Source organism: Ahaetulla prasina, chromosome 1, assembly GCF_028640845.1.
Source record: "Ahaetulla prasina isolate Xishuangbanna chromosome 1, ASM2864084v1, whole genome shotgun sequence".
In the NCBI taxonomy this organism is placed as follows: domain Eukaryota; kingdom Metazoa; phylum Chordata; class Lepidosauria; order Squamata; family Colubridae; genus Ahaetulla; species Ahaetulla prasina.
In genome coordinates, this window is record NC_080539.1 from 6599684 (window position 1) to 6617535 (window position 17852).

At 46.7% G+C, this 17852-nt stretch overlaps 1 protein-coding gene across 1 annotated transcript in view; it reads left to right on the forward strand.

The window, feature by feature from the left end:
- Positions 1-1806: 1806 nt before the first annotated feature.
- Positions 1807-17852, forward strand: part of YPEL2 (yippee like 2) — a 105839-nt gene continuing 89793 nt past the window's right edge. The window contains exon 1 of the mRNA XM_058164091.1: positions 1807-1942. The gene's annotated coding sequence lies outside the window, so the exon portion shown is untranslated. The remainder of the gene's footprint in view (positions 1943-17852) is intronic.

Consider the following 17852-nt stretch of genomic DNA (forward strand, 5'->3'; position numbering starts at 1 on the left):
GTGGTGGGTGGTCGGGAGGAGGAGAAGAGAGGCGGGGCTTCCCCGCCTCCTATAAAAGGGCAGGGAGTCCCGCGGAGCTGGGGGCAGACAAAGTAGGGGTTGCTCGAAGGAGGGTGGGTGTCGGAGACAGCTGCGGAGCTGGAGGAGGCTGGCGCTCTCCGGGGCACCGTCCGCCGTCTACCTTCCGCGGGCGGCTGCAGACGGTCCCGCGCTGGGCAGGTGAGTCCGGCGGCCGGGATGGAGAGGAGGATGAAGGATCGCAGTTTTTGGGGGGTGGTCGTGGTTGCAATTGGGGGCTCTCGGAAGGGGTCGAAGCGGCCCGCGGAGGAGCGTTTTGGGGCGTTCGGCCACCCGGCTGCTTTGCCAAGGGGATGGAGAACGGAGATCCTCCGGCGCTTGGCCCCCCCGAGGAGGGTCTTTTCCCCCTGCAGCGATCCGAGCTGGAGCGATGCCCGGCGGGAGCGCCCAGTTGGAGAAGCAGGCGACGTGACGGCCCTGTCCAAGCGCGCTGTTCCCCGGCTGGCTGGCTGCTTGGCTGGGCTGGCTGGCCGGCGCGGCATCCTGGCTGGCTTCTCCCCCGCTTCCCGCCGCCGCCGCCCGAGGCGTCTTTTCGGCTGGGTTTCCTGCCTTCCCTTGCAACTCCGGAGTGGCTGCAATCGGCTTACTCCGGAGTCGCCCTGTTTTGCACCCTTCTGCGTTTGCATCTGATGTTCCAGCAGCCAGCATGTTTTGAGGGGGATGGACTCCCACCCCCAGAATCCCCCAGCCAGCATGCTTTAAGAGGGGTGGACTTCCACTCCCAGGATCCCCCAGCCAGCCTACTTTAAGATGCGCCCTTCTTAAAGCATGGGGAATTCTGGGAATTGAAGTCCGCCCCATCTTAAATGTCGCTCACTCTCTCAAGCAAAGAAGCGGAAGGTTTCGCTGCTACAAAATAACAATCCATTTAAGTAGGTAACACAAACACGCGCCCCTTTCCGCCCTCGGGGCTTGGAAAGTCATCCTCCTATCCGTGTCAGCCATTTCCCCCCACCACCCCCGCCGTTGTTGTTGTATTTTTTAAACCAAAGACCCCCCCCCAACAGGCTCCCCAAAAGGAGGAGGGGGAGGGGGAGGGAGACACAGAGCAGCTCCCCAAAAGTCACCAAGAAAACCCCTCAAAAACGTCCCTTCTGACGACGTACGGAGCCCTCTCCCCCACTTCCCAGTCCCCTCAGCGTGGTACCGCGCGCAAAAACGCGGTCGTGGGAATGTGGCGCGTCTGTTTTTATGAGGGGAGAGCTGGAAAGATGCTTTTGAGGCGGGGGTCGCGGGCGCTTCGTCCTCCTCCCAAGGGGAACCTCAGCGGCCCTTCGGGGGAAGGAAGCCCCGCCTGACGGGGTGTGGGGTGTGTGTGTGTGAGGGGGGGGGAGGTGAGAGAAACCTCGGGGTCGCTTTAAGGCGCCCCGCGCTCCGTTTGTTATCCTCCCGCCCGCCTCGCATGCTGGCGAGGCCTCCGCGCTTCCCATTGGCTGCCGGGGCCGCCCAGCTGTTGCCTTGCCCTCCCAGCTGCCTCCCTAGGGGGTGGGGGTGGAGGAGGGGGGTAGCCTCCCTCGCCCCCTTCCCATTGGCCTTGCTCTCCAGAGGCGGCCGCAGCCTCGCGCCCAACCCGCTGGGTGTTGCTAGGTGCCCGGCCGCCACGATTGGCCTGCTCACCTGGCCATCAAGGGCCAACGTGAGGTGGGTGGTGGGTGGTCGGGAGGAGGAGAAGAGAGGCGGGGCTTCCCCGCCTCCTATAAAAGGGCAGGGAGTCCCGCGGAGCTGGGGGCAGACAAAGTAGGGGTTGCTCGAAGGAGGGTGGGTGTCGGAGACAGCTGCGGAGCTGGAGGAGGCTGGCGCTCTCCGGGGCACCGTCCGCCGTCTACCTTCCGCGGGCGGCTGCAGACGGTCCCGCGCTGGGCAGGTGAGTCCGGCGGCCGGGATGGAGAGGAGGATGAAGGATCGCAGTTTTTGGGGGGTGGTCGTGGTTGCAATTGGGGGCTCTCGGAAGGGGTCGAAGCGGCCCGCGGAGGAGCGTTTTGGGGCGTTCGGCCACCCGGCTGCTTTGCAAGGGGATGGAGAACGGAGATCCTCCGGCGCTTGGCCCCCCCCCGAGGAGGGTCTTTTCCCCCTGCAGCGATCCGAGCTGGAGCGATGCCCGGCGGGAGCGCCCAGTTGGAGAAGCAGGCGACGTGACGGCCCTGTCCAAGCGCGCTGTTCCCCGGCTGGCTGGCTGCTTGGCTGGGCTGGCTGGCCGGCGCGGCATCCTGGCTGGCTTCTCCCCCGCTTCCCGCCGCCGCCGCCCGAGGCGTCTTTTCGGCTGGGTTTCCTGCCTTCCCTTGCAACTCCGGAGTGGCTGCAATCGGCTTACTCCGGAGTCGCCCCGTTTTTGCACCCCTTCTGCGTTTGCATTTGATGTTCCAGCAGCCTCTCTTCCAATCTTTCCCCCCCCTCCCTCTCTCCTTTGAGAAGTTTGGAGGTGTCTTGACTGCTCTTGGCTTTGGAGGTTCTCCTGTATCCTTGCTCGGGCTCGGATTTTGGTTTCTTGGTGGTTTGAAAAGGCTGGGGAGAGACCGGCTGGTTGGGTTACAAGTCTGATCAAAGGATCCTTTATCCTGCTGACTGCCAAGTGACGCTGGTTTTGCCAACCAGGATAAGGAGAGTTGGGAGGGGACCTTGGAGGTCATCTAGGCCAGCCCCCTGCTCAAGCAGGAGAATAACAGAATGAAAGAGTTGAAAGGGACCTCAGAGGTCCTCTAGTCCAGCCCCCTGCTCGAGCAGGAGAATAACAGAATAAAAGAGTTGAAAGGGACCTCGGAGGTCCTCTAGTCCAGCCCCCTGCTGGAGCAGGAGAATAACAGAATGAAAGAGTTGAAAGGGACCTCGGAGGTCCTCTAGTCCAGCCCCCTGCTCGAGCAGGAGAATAACAGAATGAAAGAGTTGAAAGGGACCTCGGAGGTCCTCTAGTCCAGCCCCCTGCTCGAGCAGGAGAATAACAGAATGAAAGAGTTGAAAGGGACCTCGGAGGTCCTCTAGTCCAGCCCCCTGCTCGAGCAGGAGAATAACAGAATGAAAGAGTTGAAAGGGACCTCGGAGGTCTTCTAGTCCAACCCCCTGCTCAAGCAGAAGACCCTATACCATTTCAGACATATGGTTGTCCAGTCTCCTCTTAAAAACCTCCAGTTGTTGGAGCGCCCACAATCACTGCTGGCTCCCCTGGACAGCTTGTCGTCTCAGCTGTTGTCCCAATTTAGTAACCAAAAATCTATTTTATTAATTTATTTTATTACATTGCTGTCCTTCTCGGCATTATGGAAAGGAAGCCCGTGAGTATATAAAAAGCACATCCTTTTCAATATTGGTTCAGATTCATTGCATTGTGCGTTGGCTGCCTTGTAAACATGATTCTTAGGTCTTCCATCTCTGTAAAGTTTGCCTTGAGGTTTTTAAAAGCTTGTTTTCATTCTTTTTCACCCTTTACTGAAGGGTACATGGAGCAGTGTATATTTGTGGTTTTTTTCCCCCAGATGGGAAGGGAGAATATACGTTTTTTTTAAGATTCAGGCCTTGAGGAAAGGCTGTGTTTTTGAGATGGAAGTAACTTTTAACAGTTCATTGTCTCCTAACTCAGTTTGTGTGTGAGTGCTTTGCAGGAGAGGAATTGGATTGATCATTCTAAAACACCTTTTCCAGCTGACATGTTTGAATAAAATTTGTTAGCTGGAAAAGGTGTTAGCTGGAAAAGAAGCTGCTGCTTGCTAAGTTAAATAACCAAAATTAACAAATACAGTTTCTTGGAAAAGATGCTAGCAGATTTGATGGTAGTTTCTGGAGAGAAAAAAAAATAAGTTGGGTGCAGGGAAGAGCAGCCTCTTGTAATCTATTAGTAAAAACACTCTTTCTATGCTCAGAGGTTCTTATTGTCTCTTTATAGTCCAGAGAAGGTCCCCCCCCCAATAAAATAAAATAAAAACTTTTTTACAAAGTTCTGAATGATGTGGGAGAAAACAATCCTGAAAATTTTGTGCACACCCCCCCCCAAAAAAAATCTATTTCACCTGTAAGTGAAAAATCACAAGGTGATCAACCAAAGCAGGCAAGATTATGTGGGCAGGAAAAAAAATGTGTTTTTTTTCTGCAATCGATGCCCTGCATATGTTTAACATGCAATTTGTACGGTGAGCTATCTTTCTAAACAGCTTTTTTATTTTTTGCAAAAGGCTACAATCCAAGCAAGTAAAAAAAAAATATCTAGAGTTCCATCAGTTTGCATGTATATGGGTGAAATTAACAGATTAACAGAGTTGGAAGGGACCTTATAGGTCATCTAGTCCAACCCCCTGCCCAAGCAGGAGACACCATTTCTGACAAATTGCAGTCCAATCTTTTCTTGAAAATCTCAAGTGATGAAGCTCCCGCAACTTCCGAAGGCAATTTCTGTTCCATGGGTTGATTGTTCTCACTGTCAGAATATTCCTCCTTATTTCCAGGTTGAATCTCTCCTTGTTCAGTTTCCATCCATTATTCCTTGTCTGGCCTTCGGGTGCCTTGGAAAATAGCTTGACCCCCTTCCTCTCTGTGGCAGCCCCTCAAATATTGGAAAACTGCTATCCTTGTATTCCCTTCATAGCTTTAGAGAAAATTCTCTTTAAAAAAAAAAAAAGCTGTACTGTTTTTAGCACCCTTGCAATCTTCAAGATTGCATTTGAGCAGTCTTGAAGTTTGTAACCTGCTGTGCAGCAGGGGTTTGGTAGTCTGGCTTTTGCATCTGTGATTCCCTGGCTGGCAGGCAGGCTGGCTGCGGCTCCGCCACTGAAAAAGCTTATCAGTTCCTAATCCTAACTCTATTTTTTCTCTCTCTCTCTTCCCCCTCCCTTTCTCGCTCTTCAGCAAAGCATGTGACTGTTTCTATTTATTTATCAGCCCTGCTGGTTGGGTGACTAGGAGTGAGGTCCTTTTATTTGTTTATTTTCTGGTGCTGCAAAGGGAACCAGAAAGGAGGATGTTGCCTTTATGTGTGTTTGCAGAATGGAGAGTCTGCCTTTGGACATTCTAATTTATTTTGGTGTTTTTTTATATTTATTAATGCAGTTTGACTTCTGTGTAGGCAGCCGGCCTTAAACGGAAAAGGCTGTTTAAAGATGCATTTTAACCAGACCGGTCCAGCAAACCAAATTTTAGTGCTTTCTCACAACTCGTCCATCACTCTGGTTCAAGCATTCTCTTTAACATGATCTGTAAATGTAGGGGAAAATTGGGGGGGGAAATTGCCTTTCCCAAATGCAGCTTTGTAAAGGAAGTCCTCGACTTACGACTGCAATTTATGAATATAAAGTAAGGTTCTACATTTAGGCAAAAAAAACCCAAAATGCGCAGGTACCGTATATGTGGTACCTTGCTCAATAGTAGTAACTGTGAGAGGGATCTTGGAGTCCTAGTGGACAACCATTTAGATATGAGCCAGCCGTGTGCAGCAGCTGCCAAAAAAGCCAACACAGTTCTGGGCTGCATAAACAGAGGGATAGAATCAAGATCACGTGAAGTGTTAGTGCCACTTTATAATGCCTTGGTAAGGCCACACTTGGAATACTGCATTCAGTTTTGGTCGCCACGATGTAAAAAAGATGTGGAGACTCTAGAAAGAGTGCAGAGAAGAGCAACAAAGATGATTAGGGGACTGGAGGCTAAAACATATGAAGAACGGTTGCAGGAACTGGGTATGTCTAGTTTAATAAAAAGGAGGACTAGGGGAGACATGATAGCAGTCTTCCAATATCTCAGGGGCTGCCACAAAGAAGAGGGAGTCAAGCTGTTCTCCAAAGCACCTGGGGGTAGAACAAGAAGCAATGGGTGGAAACTGATCAAGGAAAGAAGCAACTTAGAACTAAGGAGAAATTTCCTGACAGTTAGAACAATTAATAAGTGGAACGACTTGCCTTCAGAAGTTGTGAATGCTCCAACACTGGAAATTTTTAAGAAAATGTTGGATAACCATCTGACTGAGATGGTGTAGGGTTTCCTGCCTAGGCAAGGGGTTGGACTAGAAGGCCTTCAAGGTCCCTTCCAACTCTGTTGTTATATTATATATATTATATTATGTTATGTTATATTATATATTATATTATATTATATTATATTATATTATATTATATTATATTATATTATATTATATTATATTATATTATATTATATTATATTATATTATATTATATTATATTATATTATTATATTAATAGAATAGAATTTTTTATTGGCCAGGTGTGATTGAACCACACAAGGAGTTTGTCTTGGTGCAGATGCTCTCAGTGTACATAAAAGAAAAGATACGTTCATAAGAATAGAATAGAATAGAATAGAATAGAATAGAATTTTTTATTGGCCAAGTGTGATTGGACACACAAGGAATTTGTCTTGGTGCAGATGCTCTCAGTGTACATAAAAGAAAAGACACGTTCATCAAGGTACATAAACAATCGGGAAACAATCAATTTATGTTGCTAAATGAGACATTTGTTAAGTGAGTTTTGCCCCATTTTATGACTTTTTTTTGCCCAATCATTGCAGTTAAGTTAGTAACACGGTTGTTAAGTGAATCTGGCTTACCCATGGACTTCTGTTGGTCAGAAGGTCGCAAAAGGGGATCACACGACCCTGGGATGCTGCAACCGTCATAAATGTGAGTCAGTGGCCTTAACAGAATAGAATACAGGTAACCTTGGACTTAACAACCACAGTTGAGCCCAGAATTTATGTTAAGTGAGACATTCGTTAAGTGAGTTTTGTCCCATTTTATGATCTTTCTTGCCTCCCTTGTTAAGTGAGTCATTCCAGCTATTAGTCACATGGTCGCTAAGTGAATCTGGCTTCCCCATTGACTTTGCTTGTCAGAAGGTCGCAAAAGGGGGATCACGTGACCCCAGGGCACTGCGACCGTCGTAAATATGAACCAGTTGCCAAGCATCTGAATTTCGATGCCGCGACGGTCGTGAGAAAAATGCTCAAAAGTCACTTTTTCCAGTTCCGCCCTGATTTTGAACTGTCACTAAATGAATTGTAAATCGAGGACTATCTGTAGTCTTTATTTTTTTTTTTTATTCTTTTTTTTTTTGGTACTTTTTCCCTACCGCGCAACATGGCAAGAAACAAAACAGGAGCTAGATGGTCACAAGGCAATCCCCTTTCATTGGTGCCTTTTTTTAAAAAAAATAATAATTCATGAAACTTTTTTCTTTTTTAATTTGAATTTATATCCCGCCCTTCTCCGAAGACTCAGGGCGGCTTACGTTGTGTTAAGCAATAGCCTCATCCATTTATATATTATATACAAAGTCAACTTTGTATAACTTATATGATTTTATTCTATAAATAAGTTATTCTTTGTATAATAGAATAGAATAGAATAGAATTTTTATTGGCCAAGTGTGATTGGACACACAAGGAATTTGTCTTGGTGCATATGCTCTCAGTGTACATAAAAGAAAAGATACTTATATGATTTTAGCCTTCCGGGTGCAATTCAAGGTTTTGGTCATCATCTTTAAAGCGCTCCATGGCTTAGGACCGGGGTACCTATGAGACCGCCTCCTGCCGCCGATAGCCTCCCAACGACCGGTGCGCTCCCACAGAGCGGGCCTCCTCCGGGTGCCGTCGACCAAGCAATGCAGGTTGGCGACCCCCAGGGGGAGGGCCTTCTCTGTGGCAGCACCGGCCCTGTGGAACGAGCTTCCTCCAGGGTTACAGCAACTCCCTGACCTCCGGACCTTCAGGCGTGAACTGAAGACTTTATTATTTCAACGAGCTGGACTAGCCTAAGAATAAAATATTTTAGTTAATTTTAATGGGTTTTAACCGGTTTTTACCGTTTTAGTCATTTGGCGATTGAAATATTTTGTTTTAATTGGGTTTTAAATTGCTTATTTATTATTGTTGTATTTTAATATGCCTGTGAACCGCCCTGAGTCCTACGGGAGATGGTGCGGTATAAAAGTATAAAAATAAATAAAATAAATAAATAAATAAATAAATTTTGTTTAACGTATAAGATATTCCTCAACCTACAGCAGTTCGTTTAGTGACCGTTCAGAATTACAGCGGCACCGGAAAAAGGGACTTATGACCATTTTTCACACTTAACGACCGTTGCAACATCCCTATGGTCCCTTGATCAAAATTCAGACGCTTGGCAATTGACTCGTGCTTACGACGGTTGCAGTAGCCTGGATTTATGTGACCACCTTTTGCAACCCTCTGACGAGCAAAGTCAATGGGGAAGCCAGATTCACTTAATGACCGAGTTACTAACTTAAGAATTGCAGTGACTCACTTAACTGTGGCAAAAAAAAAAAAGGTCATAAAATGGGGCAAAGCTCACTTAACAACTGTTTCACTTTGTGGATCCTTGGAGCTCTCTTGAGCTTGACTGTTTGCTTGCAGACGTCTCATTACCAAACCAGGTAACATCATCAGTGCTACAAGGGAATGGGGTTTGCTCTGTTTGGTTATCCTAGCCTGCCCCGTCAGCATTGGTTGGGAGTTCCTTCATTAGCTTGTTTACTGTTGGCTTGTTTGTGTTGAGTGCGGTAAATTACACTGGCAGGGCAAGTCACCTGTATATAAACAGAGAGCAATCCCCACTCCCTTCTCGCACTGATGATGTCACCAAGTTGGGTCATGAAACGTCTGCAAGAAAACAACCCCAGCTCAGAGAGCCCCAAAAATCCCAGTTCAACCCTGAGCTGCGACTACTATATTCTCTCCTAAATTAGCTGCAGCATAAGCTAGGAAAGTCATGCTAAACAACCTACTTCTTATACTAGATTAACTGCCCCTGATGGTTAGTATTTATGCAAAGCTAAACCATCGATCCTGGTTTACAAATCCCAGCTGTATATGTATTAGAACAATGTTTTTTTAATTTTCCCAAGGATTTAGGACAGTGTTTTTTAACTTCCATATATCTTAAGGTATGTGGACTACCACTCCCAGAATTCCCCGGCCAGCCTGCTTTAAGATGGGCGGACTTCCACTCCCAGAATTCTTCAGCCAGTCTGCTTTAAGATGGGTGGACTTCCACTCCCAGAATTCCCCAGCCAGCGTGCTTTAAGAGGGATGAACTTCAACTCCCAGAATCCCCCAGCCAATGGGGAATTCTGGGAGTTGAATTCCACCCATCTTCAATTGTTACCCAGGCTGAGAAACACTGTCAATATATTGGAAAATAAGTACGGGTAATCCTTCACTTACAACATTTCATTTAGTGACCGTTCAAAGTTACAACACTGAAAAAAAGTGACTTTTGACCATTTTTCACACAACCGTTGTAGCATCCCCATGGTCACATAACCAGAATTCAGATGCTTGGCAACTGACTCATATTTATGACGGTCGCAGTGTCCTGGGGTCACACGATCCTCTTTTGCGACCTTCTGACAAGCAAAGTCAATGGGGAAAGCCCGATTCACTTAACAATCATGTGACTAATGTAATAACTTCATTGATTCACTTAACAAATGTGGCAAGGAAAGTCGTAAATTAAGGCAAAGTTCACTCAGCAAGTGTCTTGCTTAGCAGCAGAAATTTTGGGATCAATTGTGGTCCAGGGTCCAGTGGAGAGTAAACCAGAGGGCGAGTGGGAGAGACAAAGAACAGAACGTGCATTCTGAACATAGTTTATTTCGAAGATTAATTTATATATATAACAACAGAGTTGGAAGGGACCTTGGAGGCCTTCTAGTCCAACCTCCTGCCCAAGCAGGAAACCCTACACCATCTCAGTCAGATGGTTATCCAACATTTTCTTAAAAATTTCCAGTGTTGGAGCATTCACAACTTCTGCAGGCAAGTCGTTCCACTTATTTTATTTATTTTATTTTTATTTTTATTTGCATTTATATCCCGCCCTTCTCCGAAGACTCAGGGCAGCTTACACTATATTAATCGTTCTAACTGTCAGGAAATTTTTCCTTGTTCTAACTGTCAGGAAATTTCTCCTTAGTTCTAAGTTGCTTCTTTCTTTGATCAGTTTCCACCCATTGCTTCTTGAATTTGGATTGATTCAATTTCTGTCAACTGCATTGGGTAGTTTAGGGTCAAAACAGCAGAATGCCCTAGGACAATTAGAGTTATATAATTGAAATTCACAGCAGAAAACTCTCCCCCTCCCCACACTTCAAATTAAACCACAGATAAAATCAACTAAACCGAAAACAACGAAGGTGGATCGGGGTTGATAATCTCATTTTACAGATTGTGGCTATAGTCAATAATATATTGTTAAGAGAATCTATCCGGCAGTACTTATGGTGGCTGCGGTTGGCTTACAGAAGTAAAATCCCAAATAAAATACCCAATAATCCCCCCTCACACACACCCCATCATGGTGACCACTGTGTCAAACTCAAGGCCTGGGGGTGGGGGGACAGACCCAGCCCAAGAGGTGCTTAGATTTGGCCCACGGCGCCAACCTGGAAAGAGCAAAGGACCAGCGAAAATGGAGCTTGGAAGGGGCCACACACATCCCCCCCTCCCCGTGCCGCATTTTCAGCCACGATGGCCTCCTGCAGCCCTCTGCCAGCGAAAAGGAGCTCGCTGGCAGAGGGCTATCAAAACAAACTGAAAACAAAACAAAAGGAGGAATGGCTTCCCCTTTTGCATTTGAGCATGCAAGAAGGGACAGGAAAGGAGAAAGGGAAAGAGGAAAGGCGAAGAAAAAGAAAGAACGATGGGAAGGGAGCAAGGAAGGAAAAAGAAGAGGGAAAGGTAGATGAAAGGAGAATGAAGAGGAAGAACAAGAAGAGAAGGAAGGAAGGAGAATGAAGAGGAAGGAAAAGAAGGAAGGAAGGAAGGAAGGAGAATGAAGAGGAAGAACAAAGAAGAGAAGGAAGGAAGGAAGGAGGAAGGAAAGGGAAAGGAGAATGAAGAGGAAGAACAAAGAAGGAAGGAAGGAAGGAAGGAGGAGAAAGAAGAAGGAAGGAAAAGAAGAAGGAAGGAAGGAAAGGAGAATGAAGAGGAAGGACAAGAAGAGAAGGAAGGAAGGAAGGAAGGAGAATGAAGAGGGAAGGAAAAGAAGGAAGGAAGGAGAAAGAAGAAAGGAGAATGAAGAGGGAAGGACAAAGAAGAGAAGGAAGGAAGGAAGGAGAAAGAAGAAAGGAGAATGAAGAGGGAAGGAAAAAGAAGGAAGGAAGGAAAGGGAAACGAGAATGAAGAGGGAAGGACAAAGAAGAGAAGGAAGGAAGGAAGGAGGAAGGAAAGGGAAAGGAGAATGAAGAGGAAGAACAAAGAAGGAAGGAAGGAAGGAAGGAGGAGAAAGAAGAGGAAGGAAAAGAAGAAGGAAGGAAGGAAAGGAGAATGAAGAGGAAGGACAAGAAGAGAAGGAAGGAAGGAAGGAAGGAGAATGAAGAGGAAGGAAAAGAAGGAAGGAGGAGAAAGAAGAAAGGAGAATGAAGAGGAAGGACAAAGAAGAGAAGGAAGGAAGGAAGGAGGAGAAGAAGAAAGGAGAATGAAGAGGAAGGAAAAGAAGAAGGAAGGAGAATGAAAGGAGAATGAAGAGGAAGGACAAAGAAGAGAAGGAAGGAAGGAAGGAAGGAGAATGAAGAGGAAGGAAAAGAAGGAAGGAAGGAAGGAAGGAAGGAGAATGAAGAGGAAGGACAAAGAAGAGAAGGAAGGAAGGAAGGAGGAGAAAGAAGAAGGAAGGAGGAGAAGAAGAAAGGAGAATGAAGAGGAAGAAGAAAGGAGAATGAAGAGGAAGGAAAAGAAGAAGGAAGGAAGGAAAGGAGAATGAAAGGAGAATGAAGAGGGAAGGAAGGAAAAGGAAAGGAGAATGAAGAGGGAAGGACGAAGAGAAGGAAGGAAGGAAGGAGAAAGAAGAAAGGAGAATGAAGAGGGAAGGACAGAGAAGAGAAGGAAGGAAGGAAGTAAATTATAATGAGAGTGATGGAGGATCTCAGGCAGGGGTGAAATCCAGCAGGTTCTGACAGGTTCTGGAGAACCCGTAGTGGAAATTTTGAGTAGTTCGGAGAACCGGCAAATGCCACCTCTGGCTGGTCCCAGGGTGGGGTGGGGATGGAGATTTTGCAGTATCCTTCCCCTGCCACGCCCACCAAGCCACGCCCACCAAGCCACGCCCACAGAATAGATAATAAAAAAAATTGGATTTCGCCACTGGGCTCTGGGAAGTCCTGCATATTAGCACTTGGCCACCACAGGTGCTTGCGACAGGAGTCCTATGTTACACCCACCATGGCCACCAATGCCACCTGGCCCTCCGAGGTCAAACACAACCCTGATGCGGCTCTCAAGGTAAATCGAGTTTTGACACCCCTGCTCTTGCACAAACCCCTTGATGGGGTCCGTACCATTCTGGGGTCCCCAGGCCTGCTGGGAAAAATCACGACTTCAGGGCCTTTTAAAAGAGTAACAAAGTGAGACCCAATTTTTGCTCTGCAGGGATGATAGTGCACAGGGTGGGAGCCACCAAGGAGAAGGCCCTTCTTCTTGGGCTTAATAAGTGTTTCCCAAATTTGGCAACTTTGAAGAAAGTCTCTACAAAAAAAAAAGAAGAAGATGTTGGGCCTTTTGGGAAAAGCGCGGAGAAAAAGCAATAAAGGTGGTTAAAGGCCAGGAGACTAAAATATTGCAAAAATATTGGGTTATGGCTAGTCTAGACCAGGGGTCTCCAACCTTGGTAGCTTTAAGCCTGGCGGACTTCAACTCTTAGAATTCCCCAGCCAGCTTTGCTTTCGGGAATTCTGGGAGTTGAAGTCCACCAGGCTTAAGGCTACCAAGGTTGGAGACCCCTGGTCTAGAGACAAAGAGGACTAGAGGGGACATCATAGCAGTAGTTTAGTATTTGAGGGACTGCCACGAAGAAGAGGGGGGTATTTTCCAAAGAACCAGAAGGCAAGACAAGAAATAATGAATGGAAATTAATCATTAATAGGGGCCTCTGGTGGCTCAGACTGGTAAGACAGTCTGTTATTAACAGCAGCTGCTTGCAATTACTGCAGGTTCAAGCCCCACCAGGCCCAAGCAGTTGACTCAGCCTTCCATCCTTTATAAGGTAGGTAAAATGAGGACCCAGATTGTTGGGGGGGCAATAAGTTGACGTTGTATATAATATACAAAAGGATGAAGACTATTGCTTGACATAGTGTAAGCCGCCCTGAGTCTTCGGAGAAGGGTGGGATATAAATGCAAATAAAAAAAAAATCAAGGAGAGAAGCAACCTGGAATTAAGGAGAAACTTCCTAATAGTGGGGACAAGTAACCAGTGGAGCAGCTTGCCACCAGAAGTTGTGGGTGCTCCATCATTGGAGGTTTTTAAGAAAAGACTGGACAGTGACTTCTCTGACATGGTGATCTGCCTCCCTCTGCAGTCCGGGAGACACGAGCGATGACTTAATTAGCCGGCAACTATCAGCTCTGGCAGCAAACTAGCGAGCGTCTGCCAAGTGTCTCTGTTATCTCTCTTGATGCCGATGAGTCAGTCAGGAAACCAGGAACAAACAGGACTTCAGCTCTAATTCTCCCTCTAAGCAGTTGATTTGCTTGCCACGAAGTGGTATAGCAGCCCTTGCTGCTTTTAAATCTGTGGGGTGTGGTTCCATGACTCAGCACTTCCTAGGCCTGCCCCACCCCTGCTTCTGTTGTTCCCGCCTCTCCTGCCTACGAAACCTAGGGTCCAGCCAGGCCTGATTGCCATCAGCTGGGTCTGGAGGCGTGGCCTGGGGGGGAAAGAGTCAGGGGACGGAGGCCTCGTTATCTTTTCCACCTGGCCTGCTTCTGGCTCCTGGAGCTGAGCCAGGGATGCCGGTGCTCCAGAGGTAAGTCCTGATGGCCCTTCCCCCTCACTTTCCGAGTCACTTTCTGGCAGGGGCCTAGGCTCGGGGAGCGCAGACACAACACATGGTATAGGGCATCCTGCTTGAGCAGTGGGTTGGACTAGATGACCTCCAAGGTCCCTTCCCTATTCTATTCTCTATATTCTCTATTTACTCTATACTCTATTCTTCTCTCTTCTATTCTTTTTTTTTTTGTTTACATTTATACCCCGCCCTTCTCCGAAGACTCAGGGCGGCTTACAATGTATAAGGCAATAGTCTCATTCTATTTGTATATTTTTTACAGAGTCAACTTATTGCCCCCCCCAACAATCTGGGTCCTCATTTTACCTACCTTATAAAGGGTGGAAGGCTGAGTCAACCTTGGGCCGGGCTCAAACCTGCAGTAATTGCAGGCTCTGTGTTCTAATAACAGGCTTCTCTACTGCCTGAGCTATCCCGGCCCGTATTCTCTTCCTTTCTCCTCTTCTTCTAGTCCTAGTCCTGTCCTGTCCTATCCTATCGTGGACATCATCTCCTGGGGAATTCTGGGAGTTGAAGTCCACAACTCTTAAGCCAGGATTGGACACCCTGATCAAAAGCAATGTGTCTCAACTTTGGCAACTGTTTGGACTTCAACTCCCGGAATTCCTGGCTGACTGAGGAGTTCTGGGAGTTGAAGTCCATACTTTTTCGAGTGGCCAAGAGTTGAAGTCCACAGGTCTTAAAGTTGCCAAGGTTGGAGACCCCTGCTATAGCGGTTGTGAGCCCCAATTTCCCCCGTAAGCAGAAAACTAACCTTGCAGGAATGGAGTTGAGATATATTGTGCTCTAGATTCTTTTCCTGGGTGAGAACATTTTTTTACGGCGAAAGCAAATCTGCTTGTGTTCCGAACAACACAGTTCAGTTCACTTTAATGTAGTTGGTCTGCTGTGGCTTGTTCTGAAGTAGATTGCTATAATCTAATTGCCACTTATTTGGCAGAGCGACTGAAAATCTAGGTCATGCTTTTGACTTGGTTGTAGCATCATTGCTGACTCTTTTAGTACCCTTCTCCAGGATGATCTCTCTCAAAAGAACACACCTGGAATAACTGCATCCAATTTTGGTCACCAAACTATTAAAAAAAAGATGTTGAGGCTCTAGAACAAGTGCAGAGGAGAGCAACCAGGTTGATTAGAGGACTGGAGGCTAAAACATGCGATGAACAGTTGCAGGAACTTGGCATGGCTAGTCTAGTGAAGAGAAGAACCAGGGGAGACAGGATAGCAGTCTTCCAATATTTGAGGGGCTGCCCCAGAGAGGAGGAAGGGGGTCAAGCTATTTTCCAAAGCCCCTGACGGCCAGACAAGGAACAATGGATGGAAACTGACCAAGGAAAGATTCAACCTAGAAATAAGGAGAAATTTTCTGACAATGAGAACAATCAACCCATGGAACAGAAGTTGACTTCGGAAGTTGTGGGAGCTTCACAACTGGAGGCTTTCAAGAAGAGACTGGATTGCCATCTGTCAGAAATGGTGTAGGGTCTCCTGCTTGGGCAGGGGATTGGACTAGATGACCTACAAGGTCCCCTTCTAACTCTGTTAATCTGTATCTAACCTGGTCCTTCAGATCTTCCAACGGTGCCCCCGTCAATACTGTAAGTCCCTCCAGTTTCTGATGGCCGTCCTTTTCTTCTCTTTCCTTCCACCCTTCTCAACATTATGGTTTTCCCAAGATAGCGGGATCTTTGCATCGTAAATCCAAAGTTGTATAATTTGAGCCTGGTCATTTGTGCCTCGAGGGGAACTGTGGATTACAGGGTCCTTGGTGGCTCTCTGAGCTTGGGTTGTTTTCTTGCAGACATTTCATGACCCAACTAGGTAACATCATCCCATGTTAGCAGTGAATGCAGTGTGCTCTCTTGTTATATATGAGTGGCTTGCCATGTCATTGTAGGTGGGAGTGTTCTTGATAAACAGGGATTAACTCCAAGATTAAAAATAGAATAGAATAGAATTGAATTGAATTTTATTGGCCAAGTGTGATTGGACACACAAGGAATTTGTCTTGGTGCATATGCTCTCAGTGTACATAAAAGAAAAGATACGGTCATCAAGGTACAACATTTACAACACAATTAATGGTCAGTATATCAATATAAATCATAAGGATTGCCAGCAACAAGTTACAGTCATACAGTCATAAGTGGAAAGAGATTGGTGATGGGTACTGTGAAAAGATTAATAGTAGTGCAGATTCAGTAAATAGTCTGACAGTGTTGAGGGAATTATTTGTTTAGCAGAGTGATGGCCTTCGGGAAAAAACTGTTCTTGTGTCTAGTTGTTCTGGTGTGCAGTGCTCTATAGCGTCGTTTTGAGGGTAGGAATTGAAACAGTTTATGTCCAGGATGCGAGGGATCTGCAAATATTTTCACGGCCCTCTTCTTGATTCGTGCAGTATACAGGTCCTCAATGGAAGGCAGGTTGGTAGCAATTATTTTTTCTGCAGTTCTAATTATCCTCTGAAGTCTGTGTTTTTCTTGTTGGGTTGCAGAACCGAACCAGACAGTTATAGAGGTGCAAATGACAGACTCAATAATTCCTCTGTAGAATTGGATCAGCAGCTCCTTGGGCAGTTTGAGCTTACTGAGTTGGCGCAGAAAGAACATTCTTTGTTGTCCTTTTTAATGATGTTTTGATGTTAGCTGTCCATTTGAGATCTTGCGATATGATAGAACCCAGAAATTTGAAGGTTTCTACTGTTGATACTGTGTTGTCAAGTATTGTGAGAGGTGGAAGTATGGAAGGGTTTCTCCTAAAGTCTACCACCATTTCTACGGTTTTGAGTGTGTTCAGTTCCAGATTGTTTTGGTTGCACCACAAGGCTAGTCGTTCGACCTCTCGTCTATATGCGGATTCGTCATTGTCTCGAATGAGACCAATCACTGTTGTGTCATCTGCGAACTTCAGTAGCTTAACAGATGGATCGTTGGAGATGCAGTCATTGGTATACAGAGAGAAGAGAAGTGGGGAGAGCACACAGCCTTGGGGGCCCCCTGTGCTAATTGTACAGGTATTTGATGTGATCTTGCTTAGCTTCACCTGCTGCTTCCTGTTTGTTAGGATCAACCATCTAGCGGTAAGCAATACCCCAACCAAAGAACTACCAAATCAGTCAACAACAGCTTAATCAAAGAACCATCGAGATGGTTCCCACCAACATGAACAGGGCAAGTCACATTCGTAAACGGGGTGCAAACCCTGCTCCCTTCTAGCAACTGATGATGGTACCTAGTTGAGTATTGAAGCTTCAGCAAGAAAACCATCAACCTCAGAGAGCACCAAAGACCCCCACAGTCGTCGTCCTTTTCTTCCTTCTCCTCCGCTCTTCAAAACCCACTCCGTTCTAGCACTGATGATATTGCCTAGTTGGGTCATGAAACATCTGCAACCCCCCCCCCAAAAAACAGCCAAGCTCAGAGAGCATCAAGGACCCCACAATCATCATCATCTTCCTCTTCTTCCTCCTCTCTGCAACTCCAACTTCCTTCTAGCATTGATGATGTTACCTAATTGGGTCATGAAACATCTGTAAGAAAACCACTAAGCTCAGAGAGCACGAAGGACCCAACAGTTGTCTTCCTCTTCTTCCTCCTCTTCCTCCTCCTCCTCCTCCTCCTCCTCCTCCTCTTCTCTGCAACTCCAACTCCCTTCTAGCATTGATGATGTTACCTAATTGGGTCATGAAACATCTGTAAGAAAACCACTAAGCTCAGAGAGCACGAAGGACCCAACAGTTGTCTTCCTCTTCTTCCTCCTCTTCTTCCTCTTCTTCCTCCTCCTCCTCCTCTTCTCTGCAACTCCAACTCCCTTCTAGCATTGATGATGTTACCTAATTGGGCCATGAAACATCTGTAAGAAAACCACTAAGCTCAGAGAGCACGAAGGATCCCACAGTCATTGTCTTCCTCCTCTTCCTCCTCCTCTTCCTCTTGGTCTTCTTCCCCCTCCTCCTCTCTGCAACTCCAACTC